Below are 27,771 nucleotides of genomic sequence, written 5' to 3'. Positions count from 1 at the left end.
CAATAATCGCCAAGCTCCAACCTAGGATGGAGCCATGGCAGGGGAGGTGGCTATCGAAAGCCGCTTGAGTAATTCTGATGAACTCCTCCCTCATTAGCCTACTGATGTATATCACGGGATTCTATAGTCTGCACGAATCCCTTCATCACGAGGTCACCAAACTCCTCTCCAGATTCTTCTGGGCAGGAGAGAACAACAAACAGAAGTACCACATGGTGAAGTGGTCTGAGATCTGCAAGCCGAAGGACCAAGGAGGTCTTGGGGTTATTTCGTCCAAGCGAATGAATATTGCCCTCCTTTCCAAATGGCTTTGGCGGATTCTGACTGCTGAGGGTGGTCGGTGGCTTGACATTATTCGCGCAAAATACTTGCGCGCGCAGCCACTGGCGTTTGCATATAGATCTGATGGCTCCCAATTCTGGCAATCGGTGATTCGTCTGATGCCGGTTTTACGTATTGGGACCTCCATTAAAATAGGCTCTGGCACGGGCACCCTGTTCTGGCTAGACCATTGGGCAGGGTCCCGCCCTTTTGCGGACCGCTTCTCCGCGATGTTCGCGATATGCGTCCGCCCACAGCTTTCTGTGGCTGTGGCATTAGCTGATTTGGGGGCTATTGCCTTTCGCCGTACTTTTGGGGCGGTGGAACGTGAGCAATGGGACGAATTGCTCGAGTGTATTGCCTTACACCCCCCCTCCCTGGAGCCCGATTCTATTTCTTGGCACCTTGAGTCAAGTGGCCGCTTCTCAACAAGATCTCTTTATCAGGCGATTGTCCCCACCCCTGGCCCGGCGGAACTCTCGGTGCTCTGGGAGATCAAACTCCCCTTGAAGATCCGCATTTTCCTTTGGCAATGAGTCCGCGGTCGCCTACCCGCGGGTACAGAGGTTCGCAAACGTAACGGCCCTAGAGATGGTCTATGCCCCATTTGTCTGGTTCCGGAAGACTGCAATCACATCTTTTTCCGATGCCCGGTGGCACAATTCCTATGGAGCTGCCTCCGGGAGGTGGTCGGTGGCAACTGGTGCCATAACAACCTCCGGACTTGTTTGGGGAGGTCCTTAGGCTCCCCGTTTCTAGTCGTCCATCCATGTGGGTGGTCTTTGGCTCCCTAGCATGGACCCTCTGGTGTAATCGTAATAAGCTTGTCATAGAACGCGTGACCCCCCGGCGTGTGACTGATGCTATCTACAAATTGTGTGGCCTTCTACAGCTTTGGAGACCGCTTAGCAAGCGGAGAGATCAGGACGCCATCGACATCATCATAGCGGGTCTTCGTTTGTCGGCATCAGCTTTCGCGCCGCTCCCACCACCTCCTCCGCCACCTCCCGAGCCGGATTAGCTTCTTTTTTAGCGTTCTTTGGGGCTTGTCTTGCTGTGCCCCCAGCATGACTTTGACTTGACTACTTTATGTACTGTGATGTTGGATGCTTGGTCCGTTGCTATATAATGTAAAGCGGGGGGAAACCCTTTTTCGTAAATAAGGCCCCCCCTCTGTTTCGGTGGTGCGTCTAGTATCGTCGGAGGGCGTGTGAAGATGTGTCTGCGACAGATGTTGCAGGATTTGGTTGGTGGTTGTCTTTGATGGATCCACTCGGATTTGGTTTTGTGCATCGAAGTTCATGTGTCTTCAGGTTGGATCCTTTCGATCTACTCATCTCTTCATCGGCGATCCGGACGTATGCGAACGGTTTGAGGGTCGGTGTTGGAGATGCCCTAAGGCCCCATAGGATCTACTGATCCCTCTGAACTGCAAAAGCGTCTTTATGTTAAAGAGACAGAGGATTGAACTGCATACATATCCCAAAAATCCTCGCGGACGGGGCGGGGAGGGAGGGGGGAGTCCGCTGTCATGGATGTGGAGGATGCCATCCAACGTTAGCCCCATACATTTCAAACCGCATTTTAATTAACCGGACAAAATTCATGGAAAGTGGCCGATATTCATCAAAGTTTGGATAGAAAATAGTACAAATCATCCATACGTAGCATGCAAATTAAGTTTAGTACAACAATATCTCTAATGCGACTAGATCCCAAATGTCCAGCAAGTTTTCATGAACAGATCATGTCGTTCCACACAAACTCCCCATCGGCTTCATCCATGATCCAATAGTGTGTGGACGTAAATGGTTGTCCCCTGTCTCGTGGTACAGCATGGCGGCGCGTGTAGAAATGTGTAGACCAACATTGAGTGAACGAATCAATCAACAAGTTAAGCAAGAGAAAGTAAAACTTCGGCTTCAAAAAAAAGAGAAAGTAAAATTTACCATCTCCTCCATGTCCGCGTGCGATGGCCACCTTGCCTCGAGCTGAGTAACCAAGTAGTAAAACTTGATGGCGCTGACATGGATAGCGCGCCAGTGACACGGCAACGACCTAACGTTGCGTTGTTGAATGATGTACATCTCTTAGGGCGCAATGTGCTTTCGTGGGTGAAATTTTTCATGCACTTTCTCCCAGAAGGGCTCCCCTCTGCTCCTGCCTATGAAATCTGCGGATACGTTCAGCCACGCGTCGCACAACAACTCATCCTCCATGGTCGAGTAGCTCACCATCTTTCGTACTCTAAAAAATGACAGAGCATTTGAAAATAAGCTCAATGACATTTGACCGAATACCTGCCGGACGTGGTGTCCGCCATGGAGGCCGTCGACAGGGACAGAGTGCACCTGGGTACAAACGGCTCCAGAGTGGAAAGCTCCAGCGGGCGCGTCAGTACTGATTGCGAATGTCCGGCAATGCCTCTGTGGCAGCCGGAGACGAACAGCAGCGGCGACTGAGGTTGAGGGTGCGCATGCAAAGCAAGGGGGGAAGGGGCGGAGTGAAAGAAAATGGAACCAGGAGGGGGACTGTGTGGGCCGGGGGTGTCGAAGACCTACGTTTCAGGTGTCTGGACTCCCGTAAACCTCCTCCACGTTTGTCTTCGGTTTGCGGGAGAAAACACGTCCGGACCGTGACACAAATTCAGGGGCGTAGCCAGGCCCCAGGCTGCCCGGGCCATGGCCTGGGGCGTGGAACTAAAACACATCGTATACTTTAGCTACTGTAGCTATAGTGTTTACTGTTCCAACAAAGCTGGCCCGGCCAAGGCGTAGCTATATCCTGACTACGGCACTACACAAACTGGTATTGAACCGTGTTGGATGGTTTTCGCGATCCGGACAGCGTGATTCAAACGGTCGCGGGAGGCTTGAGGGTCGGGCGTTGAAGAAGGTTTAAGGGGAACAAAGGTACGTAGTATCTTGTCCCTGCGCGTCTACGTGACACGTGATACAGTGCCATAGGGAGATAGGCTAAAATAATTAGCTGCAGGCCTGCTGATGAATGTTGGAACGGTCGCATGTTTTGAAATTCAAACGCACACGGATTAATAATTGGACCGATGGGTCGGCCGGGACCAGGCGCAGGCAGGAAAAGCATGCAGCGGGTACGTGCTAAAACTAGCTCTAGATGGATGGATGGATGGATCGGGCAGGGTTGGCTGGCTGGCGCGACGCAACGTCGTGGCCTGGCCGGGCTGCATTCGCATTTGGGCGACAGGTTGCCCGCGTCCAACACCGACGGCGGCGAGCCCGTCCAAGCCTTGCTTGACAATTCGGAAGAAAGGCGTACAGTGTGTGCTACGTAGTTTGACGCCATGCACGCACGCTCTCGCCGGAGCGGAGGGAGGGAGGCGGACCTGGTGCGGGCCGGGGCCGGGCAGGGCATGCACGCGTGCAAAGACGAGACGGGCCTGCATGCGCGGCCGTTGGGGCGCGGCCGGGACCGGCCGGCGTTGTTCCATCTCACATGCTGGCATGGCCGACGGGGACGCGGCCGAGCGCGCTACGCTGGGTACTGCTCCGTTGTGGCTCCGTGTCGCGCGATGCCAGGGGGGCCTCTGATGGACGCTCCCATGGCCATGGCGCTCCCCGGCCCAGCTGCGGCTCTTCGGAACTTGGCAAACAGAGAATGAGAGGAAGGCGAACAGTAAAAGTCGAAGGATGCCAAGCATTGGATTCATTCAGAACAGGCTGCTGGCTAGCTTAGCTAGGGATAGAAACAGTGGCCGGGCCGGTACGTAAAAGTCTACTCAACGGTGCACATCGATCATATTCATAAGTAGGCTGCTGCAAAGACAGACGCTCCGGTCTGGTCCCCGGGCGCGGGTGTGCCGGTCGACCTCACTCCCACGTGAAGGCCATCGGCCAGCGGGGGCGCAACATGGCGAGCCGGCCGCGAGGCAGTACGTTACGTGGCTCCACACCTGCACTGCACACGGGGACAAAGCTGCGCGGCCACGTCCGTCTCATGTCGCTCGCAGCCTCTCCTCAGTCAGATCCTAGTCAAGTCCCGCAACAGCGATGGGCTCCCACTGCCAGGATTTTATTCTTGCACCACTGTCATTTGTTTTTTTTTTTTGATTGTGTGGTTGCTAAAAACGTTTGATCTTTTGTGAAAAATCACTTTGGAATCACTGTTGGTGATGGCTTTGAATCCACTGCAAGATTTTGGATATCTAATAATAAAAACTCTGCTTTAATTACTGTCAGGTCTGCGGTAGTTTGGTTCTTGTGGAAATGTAGAAATTCTATGATTTGTAGGAAATCCTCGCAGCATGTCGCCTATGTGTTTGTAGGAAAACACACACAGAGAGCTTCTAGAATGTCGAAAGAGCGTATGCAGTGTTAGGCCTAGACCCATCCATCATGGCACCTTCATCTTCCCGACCTCTATGGCATAGACAACTCTGGTTTGACCTCCAACGCAATCCCCATAGTGTGGCCATGGCACGGAGCTTTGGTAGCACCTTGCGAACCAGCACGGAGAGAAACAAGAAGGCCACATTGAAGTAAAAATCCGGCGCAATGCTAGTCTTCTTCCAGCATGTAACAACCATTGACCCAGATAGCACTGTTGATTTATGAGTGCTTCAAGCACACACCACTTCAAAAAGGGTCTTTGCTAATCAGTCGTCATTGGTGGGTAGGCGAAAACCCATTTTTTATTTTTTATTTTTCACTTGCCTTTTCCCCTTATATTTTGTTTTCTCACCATTTATGCTTGGTTTTAACTATTTTTTAAATTTCCTTTCGCTTTCTAGAAAATATAAAAATGCTTTCAAGGGGAACACATCCATTATTTCATTATGAACATTTTCTCTGAGGTACATGAACAACAATGCATGAACTTCTTTCCATTATCAAACTGATAACATTTTTTAAGATTTATGAAGTAAAAGAAAATGAAAATATGGTAGGGAATGTACTAGCTTATTGGCATGCCATGTGTGGCCCGTGTAGAATCTCTTCACGCGTCAAGGCCTCAAGGGTCGACACTCACGCACGCACGCGCCTCATGAAGGTGAGCGGCTCGGTGAAGAAGCTCGGTGACAGCTTCTCCTACGGCTGGCTCAAGCAGGCGCCGCCTTCCTTGGACCGCCTCGCCGCCGACGCCCTCGGGAGCTCAAGGTCCTCCTTCATCTATATGGAGGATCTCACCGAGCTCTTCTCCATGCGGTGGACCACAGTGACGCCGAGCGACTTTGACTTCGGCGTCCTGGTGCCTGGAGGAGGCGCCGCCTCCCCCGAGCAGCTGGTCATCGCGAGCCAGATCTTTCGCGGGGTCCGCCTCCTCCCCTGCGAGCCGAGCGGCTGCTACGGTGCCTCTGTGAAACAAGATGGCCGCGGCTCGGTGGCCCGTCGTGCTATGGACGTCGTGCCGCGGTTGTCACCTCCGCCATCGCCATTGTTTCACTCGGCGCAGAGCACGCCGCTGTCGCTGAGCGGATGCTCCAGCGCGACGAGCAAGCACGCTGGGCAGCGCCCGATGACGAGGCGGCGCGGCCCGAATATAATTAGTCATGGTGATTAAGCGAATATATTTAGTCTTTTCAGAAACAAACAAAAAAAGAATATAATTTGTCGGCTCGAGTTATGCGAGCTTTTTTGATCTGAAGATTTACATATGATCACGTTCATAATGTTCGGATTAATCTAATCTACGAGACCAAGGGAATGCAATTTGTGGACTCGAATTATGTCCTTTTGAGGAACATATTGTGTTCTGATCAACATATTCGAGGGGTTGCGTGCATTAACATGGTGCACTATATCCCAAGCCCAAATGTCTTTTTTTTTTTTTTTGAGGATCAAGCCCAAATGTCTCTGTGGTGTTGACCTAGTGCTCGTTTAGCGTGTTACCTTTGGCTTCTATTGATAAGTAGAAGTGGTTAACATATTATGTGTTGATTTGGTAGCTAGGGGGTCAGTGTAACAGAACAGATCGGGCAGTCCGTACGCGTACGTAGGGACAGCATACAGTACCCATTCAGGGTTCAGGCACTTAAAAATACCAAAAATATTGTTCTGAGCACTAATATCCTATCAAGGAGGAGAAATTAAACAACAGAGTTGTACTTGTCATCCATCTCTGTCTATATATAAAAGCATAAATAAATTTGACAAAAAACACCACCCATGCATCATCCATGTCATGGCATGGCCACAAAAATTAAAAGTTACTCGGATCGCGATCGATCCCGTGGCTCGTATTTCCCACCAGCCAAGAGAAAGAGAGAGGAGACGGATACATTTGGCTACGTGTTGTCCCTGTCGAACTGCACAGGAATGTCGAGAGGGGGAGAGGGACTATACGTACGTCTACACGATGATCTACCGCGTCAGCCAGCAGCAGCAGGATGAGATGATCCGTGGAGGAGAGCAACTCCACGTCCACGTACCGGCGGATGCAACGTAGATAGATTGGATTAGATTAGATTAGATGCCGGACTGTGGAATGATAGCTGCGGTAACAATAAAAAGTGGCAGTGCAAGTGCACGCTGTCATGCACACGTACACACGACGCATATGCAAAATGTTTCTTGTCTCTCTCTCTCTCTTTTTTTTTTTTTTTGCGAGCGGCAAAATGTTTCTCGTCTACTTGAAAGAGTGAAAGAGAGCCGGCTGGTGGCGTCTCCCATGGTCGCCGGTCGTGGATGCAAGAGTAGGATTTCGAACCCTTTTGGGGCGTAAGTGTTGGCACTGCCATCTATTATTGGCTCTAATAAGATATGGCAAATTATAGACGCAGCTAGTAATAAGCAATTGTTTGGATTGCGACCCGTGATGGAATGAGTAATAAACAAACACAAGACCTACGTACAATCGGCGTTAAATAATTGGAGGCCATGGTGCGTGCGTAACCATATTGCATTGCATTCCGCATTTTGTCGTCGCGTCGGTCGCCGGAGATGCAAACGTATACGTACGTCTGCGTCGGTTCATCAATCAGACAGTCCACCTGAACCCATCGTGCATGCCTACTGAATGCTGCCTTGCTTTCGGTACTCCGTGCGCGCGCACATGCAATTATGCATCAGAGCCACGTGCATGCATGCGTGTGCAGTGCAGGACTGCAGGGTGTACACCACGTACAGTATCTTGTAGTACGCCTCTGCATATGATACAGCGCCGTACGCTAAAAACGATTATTAGCTATAGGCCTACTGGTGAATGGAACGGTCGGATGTTTTGAAATTCAAACGCACACGGATTAATAATTCGACCGATCGATCTGCCGGGACCAGGCACAGGCACGAAAGGCATGCAGCAGCAGTTCGTGCTAAAACTGGCTAGATCGAGCGATCGATCGGGCAGGGCTGGTTGGTTGTCGCGACGTAACGTCGTGGCCAGGCTGCACTCGCATTTGGGCGACAGGTTGCGCGCGCCGGACAGCGACGGCGGCGAGCGCGTCCAAGCCTCGGCGATCCGGACGAGGCGAAAGCCGGGGTGGTTTGTCGCCATGCACGCTCTCGCCGGAGCGGAGGTGAGGCCGGGCCGGGCGTGCCTGCACGCGTGCAAAGATGTGACGGGCCTACATGTGCGGGCGTTGGGGGCACGGCCGGGGCCATGTGGTGTGTCGCTCGTTCGTTCCATCTCACATGGTGATGGTGCCATGGCCGACGGGGACGCGGTCGAGCGCGCCACGCCGGGTACGCCTCGGTTGTGGCCTCGTGTCGTGTCGCGCGATGCCAGGGGGGCTCTCATGGACGCTCCACAGCCCAACAGCTAGCCGGTGAACAGAGAGCGAGAGGAAGACGAAGAGTGAGATCGATCGAGAGGTGCGAGTGTTCTGGCAACCCAAGAGGCCACGTAGTAAAAGTAGCTAGAAGGATATACAGATGCCAAGTTACTTACTTCAAAGTGGGTCTTGCGTGCACTGGATTCATTCACAACAAGTAGCTAGCTAGCTACCTAGCTAGGAATGGAAACACTGCCCGGGCCGGGTACAAACCTACCAGGCTGAACAGCGACGTACGTGGACGTGGACGTGGTAGCCTGAGCACGTACACATCGATCATGCGTAGGCTGCCAAGATAGACGCTCCGGTCTGGTCCCCGGACCGGACGTACTACGCGCGGCGACGGTGTGCTGGTCGACGTCAGTCCCACGTGAAGGCCATGAGCAGCGGGAGCGCAACATGGCGAGAACCGGCCGGCTGCAGGTTAGAGCATCTCCAGCCGCGCCCCAAATAGACCCTTCTCAGGCGTTTTTTTGCGCCGGCGCTGAAAAATTGGTCCAGTCACGCTTTCAGGAGCCCGTTTTTCATCGGTTTGGGCTGAAACTGGTGTCGGTGGACCCAGGCCGAAATCGGCACGCTGGGGGGTGCCGGGGGTGCCGGGGCGAGCGGTTTTTTGCGCGAAAGACCTGCGGGCCAGCCGCGTCAGCGACACGACGCCTCGTCTTCCCCCAGAACGCCTCTGTTTCCTGCGGGAAATCAATGGCAGGCGGTCAGCCTTGCCATTGATTCCTCACGGACGACGTGTCACGGGCGGCGTGGCGACGCCTCTTTTCCCGCCACACGTACACACGGCGCGGGTTATAAAACCAGCGGCTCCCCCTCGCCGCTGGCCACACCATCCCGAGCCAAAACCCGCCGCCGATCTCTGCCTCTCTCCCGTCCGCCGCCGAGCGTCGCCTATCTCCTTTTCCTCCCCTTCCCTTCCCGATGGCCGAACGCTTCTCCTGCAGGGGCAGCGGCTGGCGTCCACGAACGGGGCACCGATGGTGGGCGGCATCAAGAACAGCGACGGCCGCCGCGTCTGGTGGGGCGTCCCCGGCCGCACACTCCACGAGGTGCTGGCGTACCTCGAGGGCGGCAATGACCCGCCGCTGGCATACCCTGCCGCGGCCGTCCCCCCCCCCCCCCCCCCCCCCCGCCGGAGCGCCGGGCCATGGGCGCCCAGGTGGTTCGGCTCCTCCTCCTCTTCCTCCTCTCAGTCATCCTCCCGCTCCTCCTCCCATCCTTCCGGCTCGCCGGCGCTGTTCGGCGTCAAGGACGAGCCTGCCGCGGAGACGCCGCTCGGCCGGCGCACCCGCAGCGCCGGCATCGTCATCAACGAGGGTGGCAGGCGCGCCCCCTCCTTGGCTCCTCCGCACTTCGTCAAGCCAAAGACGGAGCCGGGGCTCGCCGCCGTCAAGACGAAGCCGGGGCTCCCCGTCGTGAAGAAGGAGCCCGGGCTCACCGGCGGCGTCAAGGAGGAGGAGCTCGACGACGCGGCGGCCCTGAAGTGGGCGCGCGACGACTGGGCGCAGACGGAGCTACAGTGCCAGATCCTCGCCTTCGAGCGCTTCGAAGCTCAGCGTCATGGCCGGGACGAGGGAGGCGTGGTCGTCCTCGACGACAGCGACGACGACGACGTGCCGCCGCCACCGGTCCGCCATGGAGATGCCAGGCAGGGGTCCAGCTGGGGCGGCCGCGCCATCAAGATGGAGAAGGCCGCCGCCGCCGACGACGACGGCGGCGACGTAGGCAACTTCGCCGCGCTCAGAGACTTCTTCGCCCCGTAGTTTTTTTAAATAACTTATGTAACGCCGAACATGTTCAAAATTATGTCAAGTTTGCCGAATTTAGCCGAACATTATCGAATTTATTTATTTTTCTAAATAAAAAACCCGCGTCTGGGGGCGACCCTGGGGCGAGCGGCTGGGAACCCGCTCGCCCCGCGCTGATTTTAGCGCCGGCTTGTCCCGGGGGCGCGTAAACCCTAAACCCTAACCCTAACGCTAACCCTAAACCCTAAACCCTGAACCAACGATTCGCAGCATGCACGCAACATGTGCACGAGACCTCCAAAATCCCCGCAGCATGTCCACCATGTCTTTGTAGGAAAACACACATGACACAAAAGCTTCTGGGCAATGTCGGAAATCGGGGTCGCTGATGATGAACCTAGCTTTTAGAGTCCCGTCGTTGTTAGATCCGGCAAGCCCGGAGCTATCACTATAGTGTGGCCATGGCGGCAAGCTTTGATAGCACCTTCCGAGACAGGGAGTAGATACATGAGAAGGCTCCATTGTAGCAAAAATTCGGTGCCTTGTGGTCTTCTGCCAGCATGTTACAACCATCGACCGTTCGTTATCAGGCCTAGCAAATACCACTGGTAGATTTATGACTGCTTCACCACTCCAAAAAGGGTCATTGCCAATCAGTTGTCAATGGCGGGTAGAAGGAAAGTCATTAGTATTTTTCTCCTTTCACTTTCCTTTTTTATCTATCTTTTTTTATCTATGTTGGTTTTGACTATTTATAGATTTTTCTTTTGCTTTCCAGAAAATTTTAAAAAAAATTCAGAGATACATAAACATTATTTCACTATGATCATTTTTTTCCGAGGCAGATAAACAACGATACAAGAACTTCTGTCCACTATCAAACAGATTCAGATAAAATAAAAGTAAATACTTTCAGATTTATAAAGAAAATGGTAGGTATTGTACCAGCTTATCGGCATTCATGTGTGGCCCGTGTAGCATTTCTTCATGTGTCAAGGCCTCAGGGCCATATTTAACGAGCACTTCTCTGTCGGACTGTATAACGTGAGCTCGCGCGGTTCTTCCAACCACCGTCGGACCGTATCTTGTGAGCTCACGCGGGTCTTCCAACCACCACTCTCTCCTAATCCAACGGAAGACCATCTAGTGGAAACTACTCCCTCCGTTCTAAAAATAGATGACCCAACTTTGTACTAACTTTAGTACAAAATTAGTATAAAGTTGGGTTATCTATTTTGGAACGGAGGGAGTAAATTACAACGAAAACTACATGAGAACCATGTTAGAAAATTTCTTTAAAAACACGACATGTTAAGAAGTTGACATTCTTTTAGCATGTGAAATTCCGAGTTCAAGCAAAAGTTCATTTACACGCTACAAAAGAAACTCAACAATAAATAGTGAAATTTACTATTTGGCATAATTTATTGTTGAATTTGTTATTTTGATACCTCGTAAATTAATTTGTGGTTCAACTTGGAGTTTCACATGCTAATAGAATACCACCTACTTAACATACCCATTTTTGAGATTTTTTGAAACTTCATAACATAGTTTCTACATGGTGTTTACCGGTTTCCACTTTAATTTGATTTCCAAGGAATATTCTCTTTAAACCAACCATGTGGAAAATCCTATTCATTGTCATAGCAATGAAATGTCGCTATATTGTCTGCCTCTCCCAACATCGTCCGGTCCCTTCAGCAGTAAACAATAGCTGGTTCCCACTAATTCTCATTTACGACCTTTTGTGATCCCCCCTCTTCTGTTTAATTCTCACCTTTTTTTTCTGTGGGATTCCTTTGGGTTTTTATTTATTTTTATTTTTGGTTTCATTTTTTCTTTTTAATGTTTATGGGTTTTATTTTTATTTTTCCCATTTAATTCATGAATAAATTAGAAATTCATGAACACCTGTATATATTCATGACTTTCATTTAAAAAGAAGCATTTCAAATTTATGAACATTTTTAAGTCACATTTTTTTTAATAATACACAAATCAGTGAAAAATTGGTAGCCCCTTTTTCAGTATGAGTAGCTGCTGGTTTTTTATCCTCAAGCAGGAGGGCTACTTGGGCCGGGCCATCCACCCGTGCAGCCACTATCCGTCGCTAAGTACTTCTAGGAGCGATGAATAGGACCTCCCGAACCATGCAAGAGCTATATCTCACTCCGTCTCGCAGTACACGATCGCCAGATGGGCCGGTCCAATAATGGTTTCTGGGGAGCGCGTTTTAGGAAGCTTCAATGGCTGGCTCGGACCGGTTTTAGAAGTTTCTATATGTTTTTTTGGTGTGTTCTTTGTGTCAGTTTTCATATAATTTTCTTTAGGATTTCGATTTTTGTACTAAATTTCTTCATGTTTCTAATACTTGTCTCCTAATTTCAATGCATGTTATACATTTTTTTCTATACACACAGAACCTTTTTGATACACACTGAACATTATTTTGTTAAAACAATGTGAACAATTGTTTTACATTGTATAAGTATCATGAACATTTTCGTGTTAACATTTTTTTAAGTGTCACCTACATTTTTGAATGGTACAAAATATTTTTTTAATCATGCATACATTTTATAAAGTTATATAGACATTTTTAGAAGCGGCATGTACATTTTTTGAAGTGCTTTAAAGAAATTTAAACTTCACGATCATTATTTAAGTGCTATCGAAATGTAAAGCTTTGTCTAATGTGCACTGAACATTTATTTTTGGAGTAATTAATTATTTTTATATATTTTTAATAATACAAACAAAAGTAGGATAACACAAAAAAAATTGAACGAATGAAGAAGGAGAGAAAAAAATGAACGGATCTACATCAACCTACCTGGGCCAGTTCAGTTGTAGCGACGTGCCTTTGAGGTGTGACATCCTTTGGTCATGCATGAAGCGAGACAAAGCCCCCAAACTATGTGACAATTTTTCTTAGGCCAATGTGATATTTGGGTGAAAGGTAGGGTTTGGCTGGGCAGTTATGAGGGCCTAATATTTTAGCCCCTGTCTGGGGGGCTGCGAATTTACATATGCGTTATAACAGACCAGAAATCTGAAACTACGAACACTCTCTTGATATGTGGATTTGCAGCGAACATTACCGATGCTCCCAAAAGCGGCCACACTACCTCAAAATGAATTTATTTTTGAACTTGGAATTTTACATGCTAATACAATACCACCTTCTTAACATATCATATTTTAGAATGTTTGAAACTTCAAAACATACTTTTCTATTTCGGGTTTACCAGTTTTCCACCGTAACTTAATTTCCATGGGACATTCTCTTTAAACGAACCATGTGGGAAATGCTATTCATTGTTCATAGCAATGAATAATCTCTATATTGCGCACCTCTCCCACCATGGAACGTCGCCATTTGGGAGCTTCATCTGTAAACCATAGCTGGTTCCCATTGATTTTCGTCTATGGTCTTTTGTGATTGTTTCTTTTCTCTGTTGAATTCTTACCGGTTTTGATGGGTTTTGGTTGATTTTATTTAATTTCTATTTTCATTTTCGTTTTAGTTTTTTAATTGTATGTGTTTATTTTCATTTTTCTCTTTTAATTTGTGAATAATTTGAAAATTCATGAACACGTGTATACATATAATGATGAACTTCTTTGTAAAGATGAGCATTTCAAAATTGTATGAACATTTTGAAGTTCATGAGCATTTTTTAACAATACATTTAAATCTTTGAGAAATGGGTAACCGGTTTGTAAATCTTACTAGCTGCCAGTTTTTTATCCAAAAGCGGGAGGGCTACTTGAGCTGGGCCATCCATGCGTTCGGCCACTATCCATCTCCAAGAATCGCTAAGAGCGATGAATAGGACCTCCCTACCACGCAAGAGCTATATCTCGCTCCGTTTCACAGTTGGCGATCACCAGATGGGTCGGCCCAATTTGTTTTCCCTGGGGAGCGGGTTTTCGGAAGGTTCTGTGACCGGTTCAAACATGTTTTAGAGGCTTCCGTGTTTTTTTTTTTGCATGTTTTCTGTGCCGGTGTTTATTAGTTTTTCTTTCCATTTTTAGATTTCTGTACTACTCCCTCCGTTTCTAAATATAAGTCTTTTTACAGATTCCAACATGGACTACATACGGAGAAAAATGAGTGAATGTACACTCTAAACTATGTCTATATACATCCATATGTAGTCCATATTGAAATCTCTAGAAAGACTTATATTTAGGAACGTAGGGAGTAGTTTCCTTTGGGATTTTTTGGTTTTTTGGTTTTCCTTTTTTCAATATATGTCTACTTTTTCAATACATTTGTTTTCCATTTTTTGTACATCTGGAAGATTCTTGTTATACACATTGAATATTTTCGAAATACATGATGATTTTTTTCAAAATACATGTACACAATTTTTCAAACACACATTGACCATTTTTTAAATGATATGAAGCTAATTATTTAATCTATATGATAGTTTTTCACATTTTGTATATTTTTAAATTATTGCAAACTTTATGTTTGAAACGTGTGAAATTTGTTTCAAGTAACACATATATTTTTGAATGGTGTGAAATATAGTTTTGATATACATGGTAATTTCTTGAACTTTTTTTTTAAATTGGCATGAACATTCTTTTGAAACACATGAGTATTTTTTAAATGTCATGAACATTGTTTAATTGCTATCAAAATTTTCTAAAAGTCTTGCTTACAAAACTTTTATGCTGCGTTAACATTTTTCTAATACATTTGAAACACTTAAAATTTATTAGTAAATTAAAATTGGGAATGTATGTATTTAGAACTAGTTCAATATGATTAGAAAATTGAAAAGCAAAAAAAGGAACTAATGAAGAGGCAGAGAAGAAAAGCGAACGATCATGCAGAAAGTCACTTGGGCCGGTCCTCTTGTTGACACCCAATTTTGGCTTGGTCAACAACTTAATTAAGATGGCCTCAAATGGAGAAGTGGTCTACATGAAAAAGTTCGTATTGTCGACATGAACATGTGAAGGAAATATGCCCTAGAGGCAATAATAAAGTTATTATTTATTTCCTTATTTCATGATAAATGTTTATTATTCATGCTAGAATTGTATTAACCGAAAACTTAGTACATGTGTGAATACATAGACAAAACACAAGTGTCCCTGGTATGCCTCTACTTGACTAGCTCGTTTATCAAAGATGGTTATGTTTCCTAACCATGGACATGTGTTGTCATTTGATGAATGGGATCACATCATTAGGAGAATGATGGGATGGACAAGACCCATTCCTTAGCTTAGCGTTATGATCGTTACAGTTTCATTGCTACTGCTTTCTTCATGACTTATACATGTTCCTCAGACTATGAGATTATGCAACTCCCGAATACCGGAGGAACAGTTTGTGTGCTATCAAACATCACAACGTAAATGGGTGATTATAAAGATGCTCTACAGGTGTCTCCGAAGGTATTTGTTGGGTTGGCATGGATCGTGATTAGGATTTGTCACTCCGTGTTTCGGAGAGGTATCTCTGGGTCCTCTCGGTAATGCTCATTACTATAAGCCTTGCAAGCAATGTGACTAAAGAGTTAGTTGCGGGATGAAGTATTACGGAACGAGTAAAGAGACTTGCCGGTAACGAGATTGAACCAAGTATGATGATACCGACGATCGAATCTCGGGCAAGTAACATACCGATGACAAAGGGAATAACGTATGTTGTTATGCGGTTTGACTGATAAAGATCTTCATAGAATATGTAGGAGCCATTATGAGCATCCGTGTACCGTTATTGGTTATTGACCGGAGATGTGTCTCGTCATGTCTACATAGTTCTTGAACCCGTAGGGTCCGCATGCTTAACGTTCGATGATGATTTGTATTATGAGTTATGTGTTTTGATGGCTGAAGTTTGTTCGGAGTCCCAGATGAGATCACGGACATGACGAGGAGTCTCGAAATGGTCGAGACATAAAGATTGATATATTGAACCATGTTATTCGGACACCGGAAGTGTTCCGGATAGTTTCAGATAAAACCGGAGTGCCGGAGGGGTTACTGGAACCCCCCCGGGGGAACTAATGGGCCACCGTGGGCCTTATTGGAGAGAGAGGAGGGCAGCCAGGGCAGTCCGCGCCCCCCTTGCAGTCCGAATTGGACAAGGGAAGGGGGGCAGCGCCCCCCTTTCGTACTCCCTCTCCCTCTCCTTCCTTCCCCCTCTCTCCATTTTGATGGAATCCTACTAGGACTTAGGACTCCCCTCTTGGGCGCGCCCTAGGGGCCGGCCGGCCCTCCCCACCTCCCTCCTTTATATACGTGGGGAGGGGGCACCCTAGAAGACACAAGTTGATCTTTTAGCCGTGTGCGGTGCCCCCTCCACAGTTACACACCTCGGTCATATCGTCGTAGTGCTTAGGCGAAGCCCTGCGCCGGTAACTTCATCATCACCGTCGCCACGCCGTCGTGCTGACGAAACTCTCTCTTGGCCTCAACTGGATCAAGAGTTCGAGGGACGTCACCGAGCTGAACGTGTGCAGATCGCGGAGGTGTCGTACGTTCGGTACTTGGATCGGTTGGATCACGAAGACGTTCGACTACATCAACCGCGTTACTAAACGCTTCCGCTTTCGGTCTACGAGGGTACGTGGACACACTCTCCCCTCTCGTTGCTATGCATCTCTTAGATAGATCTTGCGTATCATAGGAATTTTTTTGAAATTACTACGTTCCCCGACAATGGCATCTGAGCCAGGTCTATGCGTAGATGTTATATACATGAGTAGAACACAAAGAGTTGTGGGCGATAATAGTCATACTGCTTACCAGCAATGTCTTACTTTGATTCGGCGGTATTATTGGATGAAGTGGCCCGGACCGACATTACATGACCACGTTCATGAGACCGGTTCTACCAACGTGCTTCGCACACAGGTGGCTGGCGGGTGTCCGTTTCTCCAATTTTAGTTGAATCGAGTTTGACTACGCCCGGTCCTTGTTGAAGGTTAAAATAGCACACTTGACGAAAAATCGTTGTGGTTTCACGCGTAGGTAAGAACGGTTCTTGCTAGAAGCCCGTAGCAGCCACGTAAAACTTGCAACAACAAAGTAGAGGACGTCTAACTTGTTTTTGCAGGGCTTGCTGTGATGTGATATGGTCAAGACATGATGTGATATAAATTTTTGTATGAGATGATCATGTTTTGTAACAGAGTTATCGGCAACTGGCAGGAACCATATGGTTGTCGCTTTATTGTATGCAATGCAAGCGCCGTGTAATTGTTTTACTTTATCACTAAGCGGTAGCGATAGTTGTAGAAGCAATAGTTGGGGAGACGACAACGATGCTACGATGGAGATCAAGGTGTCGCGCCAGTGATGATGGAGATCATGACGATGCTTCGGTGATGGAGATCATGAGCACAAGATGATGATGGCCATATCATGTCACACATTTTGGTTGCATGTGATGTTTATCTTTTATGCATCTTATTTTGCATAGTACGGCGGTAGCATTATAAGATGATCTTTCACTAAATTTCAAGGTATAAGTATTGTCCCTGAGTATGCACCGTTGCTACAGTTCGTCGTGCCGAGACACCACGTGATGATCGGGTTTGATAAGCTATATGATGTAGGGTAGAACCCTAATGGCCCGATCTTTCACGAAAGGAGCGGATCCGCGAAGAACACGAAGAACACGAGGGGAAAACGAGGATAAACACGAGGGGAAACACGAGAGAATCACTCAAACCAACAAGATTCGATTACACATGCGCTAGATCCAAGAACACAAGGGGAGATACACGATCCACGATCAACAAAGGACGATATAAGAGGTAACCGGGTTCTTCTCCGTGAGGAGGTCTTGATGGGGCCACCCAAGAGGGGGTCTTGAATCCGCTTGGAAGGATCTTCTCCGAGGAGGCGCGATCTCCGAGGAGAAGGTAAACCAAGTGGATGAGCAAAGCTCTCACACAAACATGAGCTAATGCTTTGCTAACCCTAACTAGGAGGAGGTGGACGAGTATATATAGTCTAGAGCCACGAAGGGGTAAGTGAGGACGAAGGGGTACATGGGCTCGGCCCAATACACTGTGCGCAGACAGGTACCGGACGTCCGCTGGGGACCGGTCGTCCGGTGGCTCGTGGGCGTCCGGACGTCCGGTAGTCTCCGGACTTCCGCTAATTTGGCTCGGGTGTGATGGCACCGGTCGTCCGGTGGGGGCCGGTCGTCCGGGCGCTGGAGGATGTCGGACATCCGGTCGGCGTCGGTCGTCCGACCGCTGTAGGTCTCGTTGGCTGGGACTTGGGCTGGCTGGTGAAGACTCCAGGTGTCGGACGTCCGGTGATGACCGGTCGTCCGGTGACTGTAGATTTCTGGCAGCTTCTTCGTTTGGTCCTTGTACTTGGTGTCCTCGCTAGCTCGTCCGTTGGATGTGGTGGCTCCGTGGCTTTCCTCTAAGTACCTGATCATGCATAGCCCACACGTTGGAGGTAGTAGTCATATCTCACATGTAGAAAGTGAAGGTTCGGAGAGGAGCGAGTTCACCTTATGTCCAATGGCGTATATTCGAGGTCTCGTCGTATGTATCCTTGGGGCTTGGAGAGTAGTCGGAGTGTACATGGGGATGAACGTGGGATGCTCCGCATCATCTCCCCTCCCTTGGGAAAGATCCGACCTCGGATCGTGATCCTCATCACCATGGAAATGGTTGTTGTGGACGGACTTGAAGTTGGACGGAGTTGAAGACATGGCGCAATCCAAGTACTCCAAGGTGTCGCCGGAGTGGTATACATGTAAAAGGAGCAAACACAAACGACACTCGGAAATACAATGGTTAGTGCACACAAGATGTCCATCAAATAAGCATGAGTTCGTCCAAAGGAATTTTTCATGAAAAGGCACGAGATGCTTATCCAAATGATGTAAAATGACATGTGAAGCATTCATGAGAGAAAATTCATTCATTGGGCACACAAAGGTGTTGTGAATGTGATCAATGCAACCACGGTGCAAAATGATGTCATAGTGAGACGGTTTATCAAAAGCATGAATATGGCAATGGATGCTCAATATGATTATGTTATCATGCAATTGATGGTAGGCAATATGATCATGATGTAAGAATATGCCATCAAGGAAGATCACAACAAATTTGCTAAGAAAGTGCTCAAGCTCATATATCATGGATCACATAGAAATACAAGATGCACCAAGGCAATCATAATGCAAGTCAATCCATGTATAAAGTGCAAACTTGTTATGGGAGTTGTTGTACCATGGCTCAATGTCGTGGTAGAAATGGTGGTCCGTTGGTGAATCCACTAAGTCCGAGCACTCCTCAACTTGAAGGTCCATAGAGCCAATCTCCAATGTCGCTCCTCCATTCGCGAGATGTATCATGTATGCAACAAGAAGGAAACAACAATGAAAGAATGACCCATCCAATATGCATATGTGAGGGTGGCTCAAAGGGAAGGAGGTCACCTTTAGGAGTGTATCAAGGATGATGGAGTTGCGCATCTTGTATGCCTTCACATAACCAATATGTCTCGTGATGGTACCGCCGTGTGAATCCTTCAAAATGAAAGAACATGACAAACACTTGGAAAAACAAATGAGATTAGGGGAAGTGCAAAACCTATCATTCGTGTGGTAAGATACCCAACAAGTGTATGCATCATGCTCATCATAAGAAAGGACAGGGGAGCATTTCATAGTATGGAGGCATATGATGCGAGAACAACCAAATACAATAGGCTCAATCAAACAAGCATGCATCACAAGTAATATGTCCAAGTCTCCAAGATCAATAAGCATAGCATGGTTGCACTCAATACAAGGTGATGTGAGAGATGCAACTAATGGAGACAAGAGACAATGATCATGAGAAATCAAGTGAGAGGCATCAAAATATATGTCATCAACCCAAGAAAGCGAGTAAGAGTGGAACATGGGTGATGCGACAAAGCAAGCAATCATATTGATCAAGTCAAGCAAGCTAGTAGTGCGAAGATGCAACATACTAGAGGTAATCATGGCAATCATGTCATGGGTGCAACTAGTGGGCATATATAATGCACATGACATATCACAATCATGAAACCAAGATATGAGGAAAATAGCATCAATGTATTGGCGAGAGGCCATATGTAAATAGAAATGGGACATCATGACTCTCCCAACACAACAAGCATCAATAGCACGAGGCACATGATAAACATGGCAATAGCAACAAGGGTCTCCACCGGACCAAACATGCAAATACACATAGAAGTAGCATAATGGTGAATCATATGTAAGTGCAAGCAAGGGTCACAATTGCATGTCAAAGGCATGGAAAGAGGCATATCATGCAAAGTGAACACGAGAAAATGGGCATAACGTAACAAGTGATATATAGCCCAAAGCCGTGTGAGAGCCAAGTAGAAGAGATGCGCGTAGTCCTTGCGCAAAGGGAATGGTGGGAATGATATATAATCCTCGGGATCCCAAATCATCGTTGTTCTCAAGAGCTCGTTTCGTCAACTCTTGGGATAGAGAGGTTGAGGAGTGTACATGAGTACCTACACAAAACAAAGGCAAGGGAAAATTGTGTGTGCATGGTATATGTACACATCATCCATCATGATGCACACGTGCTTGTGTTGGTTAGCACAAAATATCCAATGCTCAAATAAATGATATGCATGGTATAGAAACATGTCATCCATCATGATAGGCTTGTTTTTATGTATAGCATAATGGATACTCAAATTGTGTAATGCATCATGAGAAATATGTAGAGCATTGTTATTCATGGAATGCATATGGTGCTCGCAATTATGGGACTCATGCAAAGTATGGAATGCATCAAAATCTTATGTATGAGGAAACTATGGGGGTCTCCTCATGAGCATTATTGGAAACATCACATGGAGAATATTGACGACATCCAAAACAAAGCATATTTGGTTCTACATGATTATGGCATGACATAGTAGATGAATTGCGCAAATCATGTAAAGGAAGCATGACAAATCATCACATGAAAAACAAAAACCAATGACCATCATCACGTCATCTATGCCATAAGTGCAAATAGGATTTATTTTAATGGGGCATGCATAGTTACTATGTTGAGATTGAAATGATGCAATATGGGAGATCTCACTCATAGCATATGACAAGTTCAAAGGATTGTCAAACATGATGTGACCAAAAGAATTTTCACAAGATATCCTATGGAGCATAGCATCACAACTAGGCAACTCAACATGCTCATCATCATATTCATCATAAATAGGTAAGTCATGACATGAAGAAGTCGCACTAGCATGAAGCATGGGAATAGGTGGATCAACATCATGCAAGCTATCATTGGTGAGATTGTCCACTAGTGGGACAAGAGAAGCACCATCACCTATGTTACCTTTGGAGCATTTCTCATGTGTTGTAGGTGAGGTGTCGAAGATCCACTCGTTGTCATCTTCATCTTGATGGAACCATGTGGGTGGTGCATCGTCGTCCACCATGGCCATCGTCGTCTCCATTGGAGGTATGGACTCGTCGAGGATAGGCATGTCGTCATGTTGGAGACCTAGCACCAAAGAAAACACACTCGGAGTAGAGGTTAAGTTGTTAGAAATCATAGTGGCCTCACATGCCGTGTCAACTACCTCACTCTCTAAGTGGTGTGGCTCACTCACTCCCTCTTAGATGCTCTCACTCTTATGGTTGGTGGAGTCACTCGAATGGCTCTCAACCTCACATAGGATGTGTGGCATACTATCATGTGTGGGACTAGTGGTGGTCACACTCATCCTCTCATAGGAAATGCACTCAATGTCATATATGGTGGAGTCACTCATCTCACTCATGGGTTGGTGGCTCTCCTCACATGGCAATTGGGACATCTCATCAAATGTGGGTGTTGGAGAGGTGTAGGTGCAAACGTCTCCATGCTCAATCATGTCGTAGTCGTAGCCGTGGATGAAGGCCGAAGATGGCACATCATCATTCTCCTCCAAGACCAAAGATAAGGTCTCATGTGCGGTGTCGTAGCTAGACTCGGAGAATGAGTCCAATATGGGCGCCGTCTTCATGTTGTTGAAGAGGTTCATGCTCGTCGCCGTGGTCGAAGGGGATGGCCCTTGCTCAACCGTCTTGTCGCCGTCGTGTTGTAGGAGGCCCATATGATGTGGCACCTCGTAGCTCGTCTCCATGACCGAAGGGAATTTCCCATGCTCGGCCATCGTCCTTGAGGGGCTTCTGAAGATGGAAGTTTCTCCCTCACTTGTAGGTGGTCGCCTCGTTGTTGAAGATGTCGATGTAGGCAAACTCGTGGGAAGTAGGCGAAGATGCCGTACGTCCAAAGGCGAAGATGCCTTGATAGCACTTGGCGAAGATGCCGAAGTGGTTGTTGTAGCCGTAGCTCCGTCTTGGTGGTGCTTGTCTCACGGTCTTCTCTTTTGCTCATGAAGCTTGGACTTGGCGTGAAGTAGGGATTGTTGGGACTTTTGCATTTGCGCTTGTGGAGCATCTTCATGTTGATGGTGTCCTTGTCGCACTTGAGCTCGTAGTAGATGTCGTTCGTCGTCGTCGTGCACATAATGCTTGGAGGTGACTTGCCCTTCATGACGATGTTGGCGATGGTCGCCATGGAGATGTGGATGTGGACGACTTGCGCTTGTATCTTGTTTGCGCTCCGAAGACTTGTGACTTGAACGTCGCCGCCTTGAGGATGATGAAGGGGAAGAACGGTTGATCAACAAGGTCTGAATCTCCTCCATCCTTGCATCTTGCTCCTCCTTTTGTGCGGAAAGCTTGTTGTCGATGTAGTCCCTTTTCCTTGCTTCGGAGTGACGAATGTCGATGGAAAGGTTCTCGATGCGCTCTCGCAATCTTGATTGTGCGCCTTGCATTTGTCGTTGTAGATCGAAGATGGACGCTTTGGTGATGTAGTTGTTCACGCCGTCGTTGTTGTCGAAGACCGGAGATGAAATGCCTTGCCTATCCATCACAAGACTCGAGCAAATATGAGTGGGAGAAAGAGAAGAACTATACCAAATGTACCTTGACCGATGTTGAAAATGGATCAATGATCACTCAATGATGTAACAAGGAAATAGCACAATTGGTACCAATCTCGTCGATTTCTCACACCTACACAAGTAAGGCTTATAGTGGAGCTCGGTGAGGATAGTGGCACAAAAATTTGATGCAAAATGTTAGCATGAGTCAATAATGTTGAAAGAAATTCACAAATTCGCAAGCGAAACAAGTAGACCAATAGCAATATGTGGCACATGGAAACACACACACGGATTGATAAATGGGGTCGTGCAACCAAGGAATGAGCACAAAATGTGGAATCCACGGAAAACGCTCGTGTTGCACAACTCAAGAGAGACGCTAGCACGATTGCTCTATAGGCGGATACGACACTTGTGCACAACCTATAAGATGCAAAATGGATAAACTTTCTATCCCAAGTATGCGATATATGTATGGTTCCCGGTGTTTCTCTCAAGATGATCCAAGATGATCGGATATGACAATCTTATGCAATGTGGTATGATGATATGGCACTTGCTTACAAGCTTCTTTGCTCTTTCTCTTTTTCTTTTCTTAAAAGCTTATTTTTTTGTATGGCCACTTTTGCACAATGCACAAACCAAGATAGCAATTGTGTATATGCGGGAACAAGCTTGAGGCACATGAGATGATATGATACCAATATGATATGGTATGTATGAAATGGATGGTGTAGATCACTAATGTGCACAAGTAACGTTGCCGGCAATACTCAAATGGCTAGTCTTGATAGGCAAGTGACGCAAAATGGGCTAGGGGTTATCAATGAAATTGCAAGGGGAATATACAATGATGTCGTCGAGGTTACCGTCCGTTGCGATGATGAGTGGCGGTGTTCTTGATGTAGATACCAAGATGATGGAGTCCGGGAAAGGACAGATGTCCGGTGGTCGGACGTCCGGTCGGGCTCGGAAATCCGTAAATTCGGTTCGGGTTAGGGGTTCCGGTCGTCCGGGAAAGGTCGGACGTCCGGTGCTTCGAGGGGGTCCAGACGTCCGTAAAACATCGGTCGTCCGGTGGGTCGGGGTCAACGCGAGATGCGAGTTTCGGGATGCGATTTTGGGCGGAATTTTGGGATTTTGGGGTCAAAATTGACGAGATTTCGTGGATGAAATATGGGGAAACTTGGGGAAATGCTAGATCAACTCGAAACCAAGCAAATCCATGGATCAAAATCAACAAAACTTCTTCAAACCAACAAATCACAAAAAAATTGGGGCTATTTTTGGTGGGGATTTTCGAAATTGGGGAAGAACACAACAAAATCAAGCTAGAAAACACGGGGTAGGGGCTCCAAATACGTGATCAACGTGGCTCATGATACCAAGATGATGTAGGGTAGAACCCTAACGGCCCGATCTTTTACGAAAGGAGCGGATCCCGCGAAGAACACGAAGATCACGAGGGGAAAACGAGGAGAAACACGAGGGGAAACACGAGAGAATCACTCAAACCAACAAGATTCGATTACACATGCGCTAGATCCAAGAACACAAGGGGAGATACACGATCCACGATCAACAAAGGACGATACAAGAGGTAACCGGGTTCTTCTCCGTGAGGAGGTCTTGATGGGGCCACCCAAGAGGGGGTCTTGAATCCACTTGGAAGGATCTTCTCCGAGGAGGCGCGATCTCCGAGGAGAAGGTAAACCAAGTGGATGAGCAAAGCTCTCACACAAACATGAGCTAATCCTTTGCTAACCCTGACTAGGAGGAGGTGGAGGAGTATATATAGTCTAGAGCCACGAAGGGGTAAGTGAGGGCGAAGGGGTACATGGGCTCGACCCAATACACTATGCGCAGACAGGAACCGGACGTCCGCTGGGGACCGATCGTCCGGTGGCTTGTGGGCGTCCGGACGTCCGGTAGTCTCCGGACTTCCGCTAATTCGGCTCGGGTGTGATGGCACCGGTCGTCCGGTGGGGGCCGGTCATCTAGGCGCTGGAGGATGTCGGACGTCCGGTCGGCGTCGGTCGTCCGACCGCTGTAGGTCTCGTTGGCTAGGACTTGGCCTGGCTGGTGAAGACTCTAGGCGTCGGACGTCCGGTAATGACCGGTCGTCCGGTGGCTGTAGATTTCTGGCAGCTTCTCCGTTTTGTCCTTGTACTTGGTGTCCTCGCTAGCTCGTCCGTTGGATGTGGTGGCTCCGTGGCTTTCCACTAAGTACCTGATCATGCATAGCACACACGTTGGAGGTAGTAGCCATATCTCACATGTAGAAAGTGAAGGTTCGGAGAGGAGCGAGTTCACCTTATGTCCAATGGCGTATATTCGAGGTCTCGTCGTATGTATCCTTGGGGCTTGGAGAGTAGTCGGAGTGTACATGGGGATGAACGTGGGATGCTCCGCATCACTATACGTTCACATACAATGGGTGCAAGCCAATTTTGCACACGCAGAATACTCAGGTTAAACTTGACAAGCCTAGCATATGCAGATATGGCCTCGGAACACGGAGACCGAAAGGTCAAACGTGAATCATATAGTAGATATGATCAACATAGTGAAGTTCACCACTGAAAACTACTCCATCTCACGTGATGATCGGACATGGTTTAGTTGATTTGGATCACGTGATCATTTAGATGACTAGAGGGATGTCTATCTAAGTGGGAGTTCTTAAGTAATATGATTAATTGAACTTTAAATTATCATGAACTCAGTCCTGATAGTTATTTTGCATGTCTATGTTATTGTAGATCAATGGCCCGTGCTACCGTTCCTTTGAATTTTAATGCGTTCCTAGAGAAAACTAAGTTGAAAGATGATGTCAGAAACTACACGGACTAGGTCCGTAACTTCAGGATTATCCTCATTGCAGCATAGAAGAATTACGTGCTGGAAGCACCGCTAGGTGCTAGGCCTGCTGCAGACGCTACTGATGACGTTAAGAATGTCTGGCAGAGAAAAGCTGATGACTACTCGATAGTTCAGCGTGCTATGCTTTACGGCTTAGAATCGGGACTTCAACAACGTTTTGAACGTCATGGAGCATATGAGATGTTCCAGGAGTTGAAGTTAATATTTCAAGCAAATGCCCGAATTGAGAGATACAAAGTCTCCAATAAGTTCTACAGCTGGAAGATAATGCTCATCACTGTAAGCCTTAGGATTTGTCACTCCATGTTTCGGAGAGGTATCTCTGGGCCCTCTCGGTAATGCTGATCACTATAAGCCTTGCAAGCAATGTGACTAAAGAGTTAGTTGCGGGATGAAGTATTATGGAACGAGTAAAGAGACTTGCCGGTAACGAGATTGAACTAGGTATGATGATACCGACGATCGAATCTCGGGCAAGTAACATACCGATGACAAAGGGAACAACGTATGTTGTTATGCGGTTTGACCGATAAAGATCTTCGTAGAATATGTAGGAGCCAATATGAGCATCAAGGTTCCGCTATTGGTTATTGACCGGAGATGTGTCTCGGTCATGTCTACATAGTTCTCGAACCCGTAGGGTCCGCACGCTTAACGTTCGATGATGATTTGTATTATGAGTTATGTGTTTTGATGACCGAAGTTTGTGCGGAGTCCCGGATGAGATCATGGACATGACGAGGAGTCTTGAAATGGTCGAGACATAAATATTGATATATTGGACCATGTTATTCGGACACCGAAAGTGTTCCGGATAGTTTCGGGTAAAACCGGAGTGCCAGAGGGGTTACCGGAACCCCCTCGGGGGAACTAATGGGCCACCGTGGCCCTTATTGGAGAGAGAGGAGGGCAGCCAGGGCAGGCCGCGCCCCCTTGCAGTCCGAATTAGACAAGGGAAGGGGCGGGGGCGCCCCCTTTCCTACTCCCTCTCCCTCTCCTTCCTTCCCCCTCTCTCCCTTTTGGTGGAATCCTACTATGACTAGGAGTCCTAGTAGGACTCCCCTCTTGGGCGCGCCCTAGGGGCCGACCGGCCCTCCCCTCCTCCCTCCTTTATATACGTGTGGAGGGGGGCACCCTAGAAGACACAAGTTGATCTTTTAGCCATGTGTTGTGCCCCCCTCCACAGTTACACACCTCGGTCATATCGTCGTAGTGCTTAGGCGAAGCCCTGCGCCGGTAACTTCATCATCACCGTCACCATGTCGTCATGCTGACAAAACTCTCCCCCGGCCTCAACTGGATCAAGAGTTCGAGGGACGTCACCGAGCTGAACGTGTGCAGATCGCGGAGGTGCCATACGTTTGGTACTTGGATCGGTTGGACCGTGAAGACGTTCCACTACATCAACCGCGTTACTAAACGCTTCCGCTTTCGGTCTACGAGGGTACATGGACACACTCTCCCCTCTCATTGCTATGCATCTCCTAGATAGATCTTGCGTGATCGTAGGAATATTTTTGAAATTACTGCGTTCCCCGACAACATCTTTGAAGTTTTGGCCATCGCCATGCGATCTCATCTCGAGGGCCGAAACTATGCTCAGAGTACTAATAGTTTGCATTCAGAGTATTGTTCGGCCAAAGCCTCCAAGACAGCCTCATATGGGAAAAGTTTCAGCATGTATTGTCTTCGTCTCGTCGAAACAATCAATTTAGATATAAAAATCGTCCCAATCGAAGTCCATATGTGAAAGTTAGAGCCAAAACAGTGTGCTGCAGAAGTCTGCCCCGGAGGTTCCGGGCTAATCAGAAAGTTTGCACGCGGTGTGCCCTAAAACTGGAGTTTTAACATTATTTGCATATTTGCGGCCCCGAATTCAACCTCAAGATGACCTCGGATGAAAAAGCGATCAACCAAAGAGTTTTTCTCCATTGCAAGATCTACAACTTTGCTTTTGGGACCATCATGATCCGAAGTCGTATGCGACCTGCAGATTCAATGCAAAAGGGCTACTTGATATATTTTAAGCCCGGAAGTCCGGGCCAGACCAGAACCTCCGGCCCTCGTAGCCGAGTTAGGGTAAATTTTGATGATTTG

At 47.6% G+C, this 27,771-nt stretch overlaps 1 pseudogene; it reads left to right on the top strand.

Moving 5' to 3' along the window:
- Positions 1 to 4,423: 4,423 nt before the first annotated feature.
- The window catches only part of LOC109736176 (uncharacterized), a 46,177-nt pseudogene continuing 22,829 nt past the window's right edge, over positions 4,424 to 27,771 (top strand).

The sequence above is a fragment of the Aegilops tauschii genome, chromosome 4, assembly GCF_002575655.3.
Source record: "Aegilops tauschii subsp. strangulata cultivar AL8/78 chromosome 4, Aet v6.0, whole genome shotgun sequence".
Classification (NCBI taxonomy): Eukaryota; Viridiplantae; Streptophyta; class Magnoliopsida; order Poales; family Poaceae; genus Aegilops; species Aegilops tauschii.
This window is presented reverse-complemented; position numbering and strand designations above follow the sequence as displayed.